Below are 14567 nucleotides of genomic sequence, written 5' to 3' on the forward strand. Positions count from 1 at the left end.
TTTGAATATTGCAAACGGGTGCCATGGGATGCTTACTTTGGAATCCTGAGAGTATTGGGGGCACATTTTTGGAGATGATGTATAATCAAATATATGAAGTGTGCTTAGGACCCAAAACATTTGTGCAATAACCCATAGGGAGGAAAAAACCACCAACCAAACATGTATACTGGGAATAGAATAGAGAGATAATAAAAATGTAAGGAGGCAAAGTAAGCCCAGACTAAGCTAAACAGACATTGTACGGCATAGTGATAGTTTGTATTCATTTTGGCTATCATGGAAAGCCATGGGCAGGATTAGAAGAGAGTTACATGGTGAAATTATAAATTTAGAAAGATCATTTTGACTTTTATGACTGGGCCTCAGTTTCCTTCCCTATAAGATGAAAAGGCCAGGCCACACATTCTCCAAGGACTAGTCTATTCTTAAAAGTCTCAGATCTCAAATGATTATTTTAAGCCCCTGATTAACATTTGAAACAGAAAGGCAGAGATTCCTCATTTTGTCCCTAAATTCCAGTCTTTGGAGTTTACAAGACAGAGTTTCTCTTTAAACTGAAGAGTCTAATATTCCAAATGGAACATGGCAACCACGTGTTCTCACTCACCCTGGGGAGCTAGAAAGTAGAAAGGAGGTTGCAAGACTATGAGGAGAGGCTGGGAGGTTGGATAGTGGGATAGATGGAGAAATTCATTAAAATGCTGTATCACACAGTACAAGTTTCATATAGCCTAAAATTATTGGAGAAATTAAATGTTTTCCAGCACATAGGAATATTTAAAAAGATGAGATGTTAATGGACACATTTGATTATTATCCATGGTGCACACATATCACATGACCACATTGTGGTTCTTAAACAAGAACAGGGATTATATGCTATTAAAACAAAAATAAAAGATTGAACACTTGAGGAATGGATGGAAGTTCAAGAATTTGAACTGCTGGTTTTTTTTTTCCTGGATAAATCAAGCTCTATCCTCTTAACGTGTAACACAAGATACTTATGAAAGAAGGGATAGAATACTTGGTCATGGAGGAAACAGGTACTAACAGATGTTCAAAACAAAAGAAAATGAACTAGAAAGGCCAGAAAGGGCATTCTTGGGGTCCTGAAGACCATTAGGAGGAGGAAATAGTTGTTTTAGGGATGGCCTGGGCATGGATTTAGGTTATAATCGTGGAAGGCAGAAAACTACTGAAACCGTCAAACAGTTTTAGTTGGAGACTGAGCCTGCAGAATGAAGAGAAATGCAGAATGGGGGCAGGAACCTGCAGAATGAAGAGAAATGCAGAATGGGGGCAGGAGATCGATCTAGATTCCTTTCCTGAGATGGAGGAGGGGGGGTCAAGATTGGTATAAGGTGAGATTAGTACCTTTTCTTCTAAGTGCCAGAATAGATGGGTATAAACAGTTTCATATCAGACCATGTTATAAACAGATAATTGACTGCTGTTAGAAGATTAAAGCCATTAGAACGGCACCACAGTTAGGGATTTCAGATGGGCATTCACTGAACGAAAGTGTTCCACCTACTCCTAGCATCATGCCTATGCTTAAGCTACACCAGCCATGTCGGAGGAGGTAGAATGATCCAGGTGCATAGCAGCGTGATAATGAAAAGCCCAATGAAAAACAAAGCCAGTCTTGGCACAGTGCCACAGGAAACACTGCTCTCAAGAAACTACTCAGTGCATGCAATAGAGCGCGGCTAAAAATATAAATGACTTCATTTTGAGGAATCATTATTACTTCCAGAAATGGACTGAGGTAGCCTGAGTGGAATATGTGATACCTGGTCCAACTTTTAATCTTTGAGGACTTCCCAAATCACTTACGGACCCCAAACAACTACAACATTGGCCATGTATGGGCTAGACTGCTGTCAGGTTTCCCACGTACTGAATTATCAGTCCATACCTTTAACTCACCCAAAACATGGGGCCTGGGTTCTTTGTATATCAGTAAGCAAGCATATCATGAAGATTTTATGGTTTGTAGGACCTGTTGTCCACAGCCAATCCTAAGAATTTGACAGCAGGATTTGAATACTATGATAGTTTTAACAATTAATTCCTGAAAGACCACCACTTGTTTTCTACATCATCCATACGCTGTCTTTTCTATTTTCAATAAGGGAGGAGACTTTTAGAAAAACTGTACAAAAGTCTGACATTTAAAAAAGGCTATTAAACACACAACAACCTTGTCTGTTGGATTTGATTTCCTAACATACAGGATACTAACAGAGCACTTTTGAAAAAAAATGAGTGGAAAGTAGGGAAAGTATAATATAAAACATAAGGATGTGCTTCATGAATTGGGGGATATAAAGGGACTCTGCTCTTTGTCCCTAATGAGGCACACTACTAGAATTTTTCTACTAATTGTTATTTGTTCAGGATATGATGTTTACATGGATAGAAACACCACACTGTATGTGGCAAATATGTATGATTATTTTGTGTCATGAAAAAAGCAATAAAAAGTGAATATTCTATTTTCCATGTTTCTGTAATACATAGGATAGATAACCCCAAATATCGTGATATGTCTTCAGCCTGTCTTAAAATGTAAGGTGGCTTGACCTAGGATTGGATTGTGGTTGGGTTAGTTACATAGTTTTTAGGCTTCTTTGTTCTTACCTGTAAAATGGAGCAGACTAATCAATATGTATAAATGCTATTGTTATATGTTAAAATGCTATTATTTCAGCCATGTTTAACTTTTGATTAGTATCATTATATATAAATATAGAGTATATATTTCGAAATGACATTTTAGTGTTTTTGGAATTTGTAACCTAAAGTTGGCTTTAAGAAATGATTTCAGAGAAGTTTGAGAATATGGCCTTTTGTTTTTGAAAAAGCAATCTAAGCAATACGAATTTATAAAATTTTCCTGTTAAAGGAAGTAATAGAATACCTTCTTTGTAGCATTATGGATTCTTCCGGCTTTTCAGAGAAAAATGAGATTTTACAACTCTTATGATTTCCTTTGGCATTTGGGTCACAGTTACACTACCAAGACCACAAACATTCTAATCCTGCCTAAGAAGCTAGTCTATTCTCACCCTATTGCTTGCTTTTCTTAATGCAGAGACTTTCAGCTTAATGTACCCCCTTTCCCTAACAAAAGCCAAATATAAACCTAGTTCCCCACTCCTTTATCCACTTTTCACATCACTGGTTTGGGGAGCAGAGCCCCATGACAGTCCTCTGCTTACCCACTTGTCCCAGTGCGTCCCATCCTCATCTCCCCATGACACTGTCCTCTCCTCATTACTCATCTGACCTCCATAACAAGCTTTCATCCTCCAGGAGCTCCACAGACATCCCTACCAAGTGGTAGTCTAACCCCCCCAGTTGCCAGATCCAGCCCTGAATCCAAGTACTTGCTGGCTCTTTTGGCTGGTGGCTATAGATTGGATAATAGCGATTTCCAGCATGTCCGCCACTGTGGCGAGTTCTGTGAAGCAGTGTTTCTCTACACTTGTAGATGGTGAAACCTTCGTCAAATCACGCAGATGCAGCAAAATGAGGCCAAGAATAAAACATACTCATCACTCTCGGGATGTAATTATTTACGCGCCATTTGGTAATAGTCTGTGGATATTCGATATAATGTCTTTAGCAAATTCTCTCCTAATAGTTTAGTGGTCAAAATGAATTGTGAGCTTGTTGTGCTTTCAGGGGCATCTTTTTATTATGATGTTAGAAATCCATGCTACGAAATGACAAGTGTGGCCGACAGCTTTGCCTAGCACCCTGTAGGGCGCACTGCACCGGTGTTTCGGGAAGAGAAATCACAGAGAGAATAGCTTTGTGAGTCGCTAACCAAACAACTCACGAGCATGATCAAAGGCCCGAGGTGGTGTTTTTACAGCTGCTGCTCTTTTCCTGACAAGAACTGATGGATCCGGGGGTTCTTTATTACTTTCTTAAATCACAGAATGAAGAGAAATCACCTAATATTTTATGCGCTAATAACTGAAGCTTAAGTTTCCCTGACCGTGGGGAGATTGTTATGTATGGCAAGTTTTCAGCTCAGATAAACCACCGAGATGACCAAATAGAAATGGGAAGTTGCGTTTCCTACTTAATGGCCCATTAGAGATAGAACAGCTATTTATTGAAATCATATCTCAGGAATGTCCGCGCTGGTGGCTCCGGCTCTCAGAACAGCTTGAGAAGTTCATGCAGTTTCATAACTTTAATACAATATTGCGTTCATTTAGAATCTTGGACTTCATATCCCACATTAAATCAAGTGCTAGGGAAGCATGTCCGAGACCTTGGGAAGCTCGTTTCTTCTTAATACATGCTTGAGCTGGAGAATGGTTTTATTCTTTTTCTTCGCGCAGGTCCAAACTGAAAGCATCAAGGGATATTATTGGTGGGGAAAATTGCTTTTGCTTTATAATTAGCTCGATTAGATTCTTCTGGAAATTTGTGTGGCTTTATATTTAAACAGGATACATATATAGTAGAATGACATCAAGCTCTCACAATCTTGCACATGGAAAAATAATATTTTATTCTCTGTATAGTATTTTTCACAGCATAAAACTGTACATAATTTTTTTAGAATAAAATGCCGTATCTTAACTTCTTACATTAAATCTTTGAGTCAATTTGATGTCAGCTTATAAGTAGATTCAATGCACATCTTTTCTGAATGATTATGATAATAGTCATTGCGATAAGCAACAGATTTATAATTTCCTTATGCAGCATAAGAATAAAGCTACATTTAGCTTATCATTTAGAAACACAGTATAAATAGATATATAATAGATGATAAGTGTGCTCCAATTTTATTTATTATTATTATTATTATTATTATTAATAGTGTGTGTGTGTGTGTGTGTGTGTGTGTGTGTGTATGTGTGTGTGATGTATAGGTCTGAAGGTGGGCTCATGTGTGCCATGACATTCATGTGGAGGTCAGAGGGTACCCTTCAGGGGTCAGTTTTCTTCCACTGTGGTTCTGGAGGTGACACTCAGGTCGTCAGGCTTGTGTGACAAGTGCGTTCACCTGCTGCAGCATCTTGCAGCTCACATGCTCCATGCTTAATTCCCATCCCACACTAATGAAACAGCATCCAAAGAAGACTCAGTGGTCCTTTTGTAGCTTCTCTGTCTTAGGCCACCATAACATACCCTCCTAACTGCAACAGCATTTCCTACACATGCTTAATTAATTATCTATAATTTTAGCTTATGAACAGTTTTTCTGGAATTTAAGATCACATGGATTATTTTTTGAAGCTGCAAGTAGGATTTTATTCTCCAGATATCATGGAATTGCATGCAGACATTGTCTTTAATTCATCAGATAAAGTAGAAAATACAGTATCAGTGGAAACTAAACAGATATAGACAAAACATAATCATAACACTTTCCATATGTCTATGATCAATTCAGCATCACAGTAAACATCTCTGGGTCTTCCTGTTTCCATCTCTTTGTTTCTTGCTGGGATATACACCACTATTCAATAAGTTAGAGATATTCCTACATTCAGTTATATATTCTATTAAAATAAACTTAATCTTAGATTTATTTTTAAAATTGGCATTTAACAGCTAATATGATCACAATGAAATTCCTGTCACCATTTTAAAAGAGATTTATTTATTTATTTTATTTAATGTGTAGGAATGATCTGCCTGCATGTCTGCATGTGTACCATGTGCAGTACCTGAGGAGGCTGGAGGAGGGTGGGGGAGCCCCTGGAATTGGAATTAGCATGTGAGTTCTGGAAACTTAACCAGGTCCTCTGTAAGAATAGCAAGTTCTCTTAATCACAAAACCATCTCTCTAGTCCCCCTTTTTTTCTGTCACCATTTTTGAAACTCTTATTTTTGAGGCCTCTTTCCCTTTGGAAACATCTGTTTTCAAGCAATGGAAAAGGAGGAGAAGTTTAAGTAAAGAGCTATTTGCTTATTTGAGTGTTGAGCAGAGTTTAGTGAAACTATCAATGGTAATTATGGCTAGTTTGAGATGCAAGCTTACCTAGATTTTAGCATTACATGTATTTATAAAGTACTGCAAAGTCATTTGTATAGTGATTTATATACTTCTTTGGCCAAAGTTCTCATAGCTACCAGACAGAGAATCTATTCTTCATTTTGAAGGTTCTTGAGGTAAGAGGAAAAGTTGATGTGGACAAAATTTATTTGAGTGTTCTTACTTTCCTTCAGATACACACATAGATGTAGAAAGACGGATAGGATAGACAGACTGAGTGGGAGTGTCTTCCACACCCATTCCCACCCTGGTTCAGAATCACCATTTAATGTATTTAACAGTTCCCTACCTCTACAGGGATGATGGAAAACCGGCAACACAAAACGCCTCAAAAGATAGCTTCAAAGACGTTTATCTGTCTAATGAATATGTTCTAAATTCCTTCAACATCTGCACAGGGGTAACTGAGGTAAAGTACATGCTGTACTGAATTCTTTCTATGTGCCAGCGAGGCACCCTTCCAGGGTCTTTTGCATGTTACTGTATTTCCCTCTTCCCGCAACTCCAGTTAACTTGGAGCTGAGGGACATTTTTCATCCATTACCCCAGATCGTCATCCTCTGAGTGCAACAGGCAATGCATCAGTGTCGTTTATGACCTCATACCACCTCCAGTGTAGCTACTGAAAACACAGGTTGGCTTAAGATGTGTGTGTGTGTGTGTGTGTGTGTGTGTGTGTGTGTGTGTTATTTAAGAGGCATATGAAATTACATAAAAACAGGTGCCCCCATGTATTTTAGTCTGATTTCATGGCATTTAAGCATCAATGACTCCCTCTCTGTGGAAGATCATTTAGAAAGCTGCCTGACCCTTCCCCCCACCCCCAACTCCGCCTTGCCCCGGTCCTTTCTGTTCACTGAATCATGGAAACAGGGCTGGCAGAGACCTGTAGGCCTTTCTGGTTTTAAGTGTTCCCTAACTAACTACGGCGCTTCAACTTTTCTGTGGCAGCATGGTGTCTAGCTGGTTTTACACCATCCGCAGAGGGGTAGCTGGGTATTAGATACTTTACATGGTATTTGCCAGCAGTCGAGCCTGACTCTGGGGTCGAGTTGAGGTTGGAGGGGGCACCTTGGTTCTACTTTTTCCGCTCTCATTGCAGTGCAGACTGAGTGTTAAAGCCGAGCTATTAGAAGAACGAGCCAAGAGCAGAGGTGAAAGGACCATCAGCATCTGCCCCGTGTCCTTTCCCAGTCACAAGCTGTGAAGTTAATTTTTTTCCCTTGAGTAGGCTGTACATAATCTTGGCAGGTACTGAGTTGTATTCTTCTCTCTAATATGCTGAACATTTAATTCCTCGTGCCTCTCAAGGGAAAACTGAGCAGCACCTAGCTTAGCTTGGACACCCTGCTCTTTGCCTGAGGAGGAACACAATTCCTTGATATTTCCAGTAGGCCCCTCTTACACACGCCTCTGGCTGGTGGTGTGGAGGAATACGAAATACCAACGATTACGTGTTCATGGTATCCGGTACCCTGCCCACTTAGTTTGTAAATCTTATAAGAATCTTGTAAGCTACGTGGCATTATCCTCATTTTAGAGATGAAGGGATAGTCTTGGGGATGTGAAATCGTTCTAAGTTTACATAGTCAGTGTCTGATGAATCTGAGATCAGTGTTTTATTCTACCAGACTCCAAGATAGTGCTTCACTTGTTACAGAAAGAGAACCAAGTAGGAAAGTAGGAACAGGTGCTTTCTCCAGTCAACAGATGTGCAACACTGCTCAGAATTGATTCCCAGGGATATATATATCTTCTAACACATTTTACTTCTAATAAATTATATAGCATCTGAAAGGTCAAATGGTTAGCTCTCCTTTCAAATTATTATAATCCATATCCAAGCCCCTTAATAAATGTAACTGAGCAGCACATAACTTGTCGCATTCTGAACTGGGTCCACACAGGGAGGTGGGAAGCATCAGTTTGGCAACAGGTGGGTGTGAGGGATCCAGCTCTCATTGCTGGTCCTTGTCAGAGGTCTAACTGGTCAACTGAAGAGAAGTTCTCAGGTCAGGGGCATGCTTGGGTGACTCCTTTAAGTCTCTTTCAAAGCCAGAATGAAGAAGGAGGATGTCTAGGAATGAATTAAGGTCGAGAGTGTCTAGGAATGAATTAAGGTCGAGGGTGTCTGGGAACAAGTCGATGGCTTTTGTGTCCCTTGTTACTATGTTAAGGATCTCGAGAAAAGGGAGTGAGTTGGGGACTCTGAGGTGGTCTAAGCTAAGGAAAATGTGACCGTGAAGGTGGACAATTTTGTCCCCCCAACATTGAGAATCCACTCAACATAGCAACTTTTTTTTATTAATTCACAGAGATGAAGAAACAGACATATCCAGATAATTCAAAGGTGACTGGGTTTCCTGACACTGAGAAGAATGATCAGATACATTTCAGTTAAAGAAACTCAAGAAGACAGGAAAAAAAAAAAAAAGGATGGGGAGGGAAGGGGGAGCTTTTGTTCTGAAATGTACAGGTGGTTTTGAGGGAAATAAGATTGCTGCAAAGAATACATTAGCTGACATTTACGGTGGCACCATGCTGTCCCTCGATTCATTGGGTGGCTTTAGGGATGAAGTCACAGGAAGCTGGGAATGAACCAACAGTGCCCGGTCCAGAGGCGTCATAGGTCAAGAATGGGCAGTCACTCATTTAGTCAACATCAATTCGTTCAACTCGGTTTTGAGCACTTCCTCTGTATCAGGCATGGTACCATGTGGTTCTGAGAACACTGCCCTATGACGGACACAGTCATTTTACATTAGAAGTTAAAGTCTAGCAGATAAAACAGGAAAATAATTAAATAAAAACATATGAAGTATGATACAGTAGTCTTATGTTTACTATATGACATTAAACACTTTTTTTTATTGCCCATAACAACTCCTAAAGTGGTTACAATTTACCTTTTTAAAAAAATTAAAAATGTGATGCCCAAAGAAGCTGATAATGCTTGCAAGTTCACACGGAAAGTCAAGTTGCTCTAGAGGAACTGAAGGGAGGGCCGAGATAAAACCAAACCAAGCATGGAAGACCTGCTTGTTGGAAAGACTGGGCAGGAAGGCTTTAGGAGTCAATTTAAACGATTAGAAGGATTAGAGAAGGCCATGAGGAGAGCTGTTAGAAGGACATCACTGGTGGAAGTAGCAGCAGGTAGAGAGGCACTGAGGTGGGAACAATGCCAAAGAAGGAGGAACAGACAGAAGCAGAACTCACTGGCCGAAGAGGAAGAGACTTTGGAGTAGGAAGCAAGGAAAGGCCGAGAGACGCAGGAACCCGTAGAACCTAGTACCTTTCATTTTATTCCAACTCTGACAGGAAGAACTGAAGGCTATCAACTAATTTGGAGTCAGCTAATCTGGTTATGGTGTAATGAACATATGAGGAAATTGGGGGACACATTGAACTCCACAACCCAAACTGAAACACAGCCCTATAACCATCAACTCTCAGAAGGAAATGAGATGAAGTCTGACCTCTCAGAGAACAATGTGGATTGGGTTCTCTGGGGAGTCAAATTTTCAAATTTTCATTTGAACCAATGAGAAAAGCTGGATGGTAAAAGTGGGTCCTAGGTACATCACAGTAGGTCACAGGCCCTGGGCAGAGAAGCTATTATTATCCTGTTGCTAAATGGATCTGCTGTCACACTGCTCTGATTTCTATACACTCAGCTTTGTACCTACAGGTTAGCGCAGCTCTCAACCTTCGTCAGAGAAAGCTTCTGTTTGAAGTGGACAGAGCTTCACACAGACACTCAGACCTGGTCAAACTGCAGAGGAGAGACTGTGAAATGCTTAGCTCTAAGCGGGACATCTATATCACATACACCCCCAACCCGAGGCTCGGGGGTCACCCTGAAAGAGGAGGCAGAAAGATTGTAAGAGCCAGAGATTGCGGAGGATGACTGAGAAACAGCATTATCTGCACACGACAGGCCTGTTGCACACGTGAACTCCTAGTGGCTGTGGCTACCTGCACAAGACCGGCATGAGATCAAGCCAAGCAAAATTCCAACATGGATGGCGGAACGGCTCATGAGACCCCACCCCTAGTTGAAGAGTTCTTGGCAATTGATGGCTGCTGGAGGAAGGAGAGCCAGTTTTCTTCAGGGATTCAGCCTGGGGTTGGTTGCCCATACTCCAGTGGGTAGCTTCAATGGGTATAGTCCTATGCCATGACATGCTACCAGCATCATCTGGACTCAGGGATTGCAATAAAGAAATACATGAAGTTGTGAGGGAGACCCACCCGGTAGGAAGAATATGGAAAGAGGTGGTAAGGGAGGAACTAGGAAATTGATTTAGCCAAAACACATTGCATATGGGTACAAGAGTCTAAAAATTAAATCAGAACGGTGTTTGATAAAGATTCTAAGTTGATAAACTATGGACAAAGCTTTGGCAGTACTCAGGTTGAAAACAGTCACACTCCATGGCCCCAGCAACCCGATTTCTAGGTTGTGATGAACGCTGTTGTTAGGCTGAGGCCCTTTTCTTTTGCTACCTTCTGCTTCAAAGGCCGATTCTGCTCAGCGTTGTGAGCCTCCTTGAAGCTGTGTTTGTACATGTGGCAGATCTGCCCATGGAGAAACTTTCGGAAAAGCATCTGCATTCCCAGTGGAAAGGAAGAAATTCACTAGCTAGTTTCTGTGCCCATAAGAAAGTACTGTGGACTTCCCTCAGGGTAAGGCAGACTTTACAGGGAGATAACAGAGTCGGGCCCATGATCCTTTGACTGCCCGTTATCGGCAGTTCCATTGGATGTCTGGAAGCAGACGAGCATGGGCCGTGGAAGAAGTAAGGATTCATGAATGCACAAGCTCTCTCCATATTTTACATTTCAGTTTCTCCGGCCAGTTTTATATGTCAGTGAAAATAATGACAGGAACATGTCTCATGGCGTGTAACAGAAGCCAGGATGGAGGCAATGGGTATTTACTGTTGGCCTTAATTTGTCGTATGGAGACTGGGATAGATGAACACAAGTGTGACAGGGAAGGGGTGTTAGGAAAAGAAAAGAAAGTTATCAGAAGTGTGTGTGTGTGTGTGTGTGTGTGTGTGTGTGTGTGTGTGTGTGCGTGCGCGGTAGTGGGAGAGTATGTGTGTGTGTGCGTGTGCGTGTGCGTGTGTATTATGTTATATATATTTTTGACTTGAAATGGTGACATCTCAGGAAGAGACCCTTGAAAGAGCTTTTTCCTCCCAATTTCGTTTCAGTTAACAATTGCTAGATATGATGTTACCACATGTTCACGAGGTTGGCACATTCACAACAGGTGTCCAGAGGTTGTAAAAAGTCCCACTTTTACATAAGCCTGGTGTTCTGTCAATACAACATGAAGCACAGACTCAAAAACCCACTGGAGATATCAGCACGTTACACATAGTGGGCTGAAACACTGAGAACATTTGGTGGTAAGTTAGACTGGCTTTATGTGAGACGGTGCTCTGAGCTCCTAAGACGCCAAAGGGCATGCTCAGATCTTTTGTGATCTCGCACACCTTTGGTGAACAGTAAATGGTGATCATGTTTCTGAAACAGTTGGCTGGTGGAATATTCCTGACTTTTCCCTATACTTATTTTTGGGTTTGGTATTTAAGATTTTTTTTTCCTGAGATGTCTTTTGGATAAAAAATATTTTTCTTCCTGAAAAGTTTATCTGAACTCATTTTGAGTTTTAAGATGTAGTGGTAGGAAAATGCCCACCCCAGAGCCCTGGACCAGTGTGTGAGGAGATAGTCCCAGCAGAGCATAGGAAGCTGACTGATCTAACTGAGCAGTGGTCAGAAAAAGTAAGCCATGTCACAGATGAGAACAGCCCTTAGAACTGTTTGGGGACTGGCTGATCACACAGTTTGACTGGAGGTTGAATGTAAAAGGAAGCTTCATTCAAGACACTCACACCCTTGCCTCATATCTATAACATGCCAGACAGTCTTTTATTTATTTATTTATTTATTTATTTATTTATTTATTTATTTATTTATTTATCTATCTATTTATCTATCTATTTATTATTTATTTGTTTGGTTGGTTTTAACTTATAACCTTCCTATACTAGAAGGTTTCAACCCTTCTAGAGAAAGAAAAAGAAAGAAGTCTTTTCCCATAATAAAATATTATTAAATGTTCCCTTGCTTCATTTTCCTTAAGTTTGATTCTATTTAAAATATTTTTACATATAGTATACTTTGACCATATTCTTCCTCTACTCCCAACTCCTTCCAGCTCTGCCTCACCCCTCTCCCCACCCAACTTCATGTCCTTTCTCTCTCTCTCTTTCTCTAAAAATCAAAACAAACAAACCAAAAGCCAAAAGAAGCTATTTGTAGTTGGGACCTGCTGGGAAAGAATCATTTTTCTCTAATGGAGAGTGGCTGGGCCTATCAACCATACCCCAGGGCAGGCTCCATGTCCAAGAGTACCTGGCCAGCACAAAACAGACTTCAAGCTAAAGAAAAAGTTCTAAAATAGTCAACTGGTATCTAAACTCTCATGAAACCAACTTAAAATGTATATTATTTAGAAATGGATACACCATGATTAGGTTGAAGACGTGGTAAACAGCCATAGAATCCTTGTCTTCTTTCTCCTGGGTATTAGAGGTCTTGTTTCCTTTGCTGGTCAGCAAGCTTCTTGGGAAAAAGGGACACGAGTCAACATCTTTGCCTTTCCCTCAGCTCTTATTTGCTAAGAACCCAAATAGAACAAACGCTTCAGTGAATGATGTAGAAGCGCGAACAGGAAGTATAGGCTCATGGGAGAATGTGGTCCTGGCTCACTAGGGTACGTAAGTGTGCAGGCAAAGCTTTGAAAAGTCCCAGCAGCAAACTCCAATACACAGGATGCTGGATGGATGTGTGCTGTTTCTCCACTAATTGAAGGAAAGATAAAGATGGAATTGCTGGTACACCATAACACCAAAATGTTCTTAATTTTTTTTTCCAATTTTGCAAATTCTCATGATTTGATTTCTATCCAGGACTGTCAGTTGAGACATCTGATAATCTAAAAGCATTCAGAGAATTAGGATCCCATATGGCTCAAAAATATTTCCTATCCGGCAGGAGAAAGAGAACATAGTGTGAAAATAATACCAGTATATCCTTCAATGTACGTGCAGGGGGAGAGCAAATGAATTTAAATCACTTTTCACAGAATAATGATAACGATCATCAGGATTAATTATAACAACCAAAATACAGAGGATATGCCGTTCTTCATAATCATTCCACATTATGAAAAATCAGTATCGCAAAGCAGTGGGGTTATGTTTTATCTAACAGAAGCAATATTCCTCAGAAATAGGCACCAAATTAAAAGCCCTGGCTTATTTGAAAAGTTAATTGTATAAACATGGAAAAGATCATTCAACTTCCTTAGGCCTTATAGTTTTCTCAACTGCATAGTAAGAGAGTTGAACCAGATGTTCCTTCCAAACACATCTGGAGGTTCCAGTGTGTGAGTACTCATAGACTCACACTTGAAAGAATAACTGAGTCTTCTTGTTTGGGGGCAGAGAGAGTCACTTCCTTCAAATGGCTGCTCAGTCTGAGAGACAGATGCATATAATCAAGAGAGGGAAAAGGGGACTCGGGCTCCAGTAGTATTTTCTGACTGAAACATGGACGATCATATGAGAAGAACCGTTATTCCCTGAGACTCAACAGTGCTGCCGTCATCAACCGTCCATAAAACAGATATTAACCCCCCACAATTTTAGAGAATACAGTATCACAGAGATAAGCAACAACTCGGGAGATGTCACCCCAGAAATGACAGAGCGGCTGAAGTTGCCAAGGTTGTAGGGGAAGTAGATGTTGGAACAGATGTATCCCCCACTCCACCACCTGTGGTAACCAGACAAGTGTTAGTCACATGGAATTGTTCCACTGACGTCTGATGGTGGGGGCTTCCCCGACCAGCTTAGTGATCTCCTTTATCCTCTTGCCCATGATTTCATTCTAGGGACTATGGATTAATAACAAAAAGGATAAAGATGTGGGACTCAGGGTCTCGTGCGCAGCTCTCCTTCTTACTAGCACTGTGAGTCCGGATCAAGGAATGTTTTCCCCCGTCTGTAATATGGGGATAACAACCCTCCTCCCTTTTAGAGACGTGCTGACATAAGGAGTATGAAGTTGCTTTATACGCCATAAAATAAAATTGCTGTAAATAAAGGATGCCTGAAGGAAGTACTTTTTTTTTTTTTTTTTTTTTAAGAACACAGCACTGTAAACCTTCTAGTTTCGTGTTGTTTTTGCCAGAAATAGTCTATTCTGAAAGAGGCAGCGTGTGCAGTGGCGGGGGAAAGAAAAGCAGGTTTATTCCTAGCTCTGCCATTTCCTTAGCTTTGTGGCCTTGGGAGAGTCATTGAACTGGGTACTTCACAGGGTCCCAAGCCCACACTGGGGGTTTATGCCTCCATGATGACTGTCTTGGATTTCTCCCTATTTTCTTCTTCCTTTGAAGTTGTGTTTTCTAAGTGAAGTCTGATGGGACAATGGAGTATGACCTGGGGACTTGG

General features: G+C 40.7%; 1 protein-coding gene across 10 annotated transcripts in view; it reads right to left on the reverse strand.

Annotated features, from left to right (window-relative positions):
• Nucleotides 1–14567, reverse strand: part of Anks1b (ankyrin repeat and sterile alpha motif domain containing 1B) — an 854565-nt gene that overhangs the window by 349420 nt on the left and 490578 nt on the right. The window lies entirely within an intron of this gene.

The sequence above is a fragment of the Peromyscus leucopus genome, chromosome 18 (genome assembly GCF_004664715.2).
Source record: "Peromyscus leucopus breed LL Stock chromosome 18, UCI_PerLeu_2.1, whole genome shotgun sequence".
Taxonomy (NCBI): Eukaryota; Metazoa; Chordata; class Mammalia; order Rodentia; family Cricetidae; genus Peromyscus; species Peromyscus leucopus.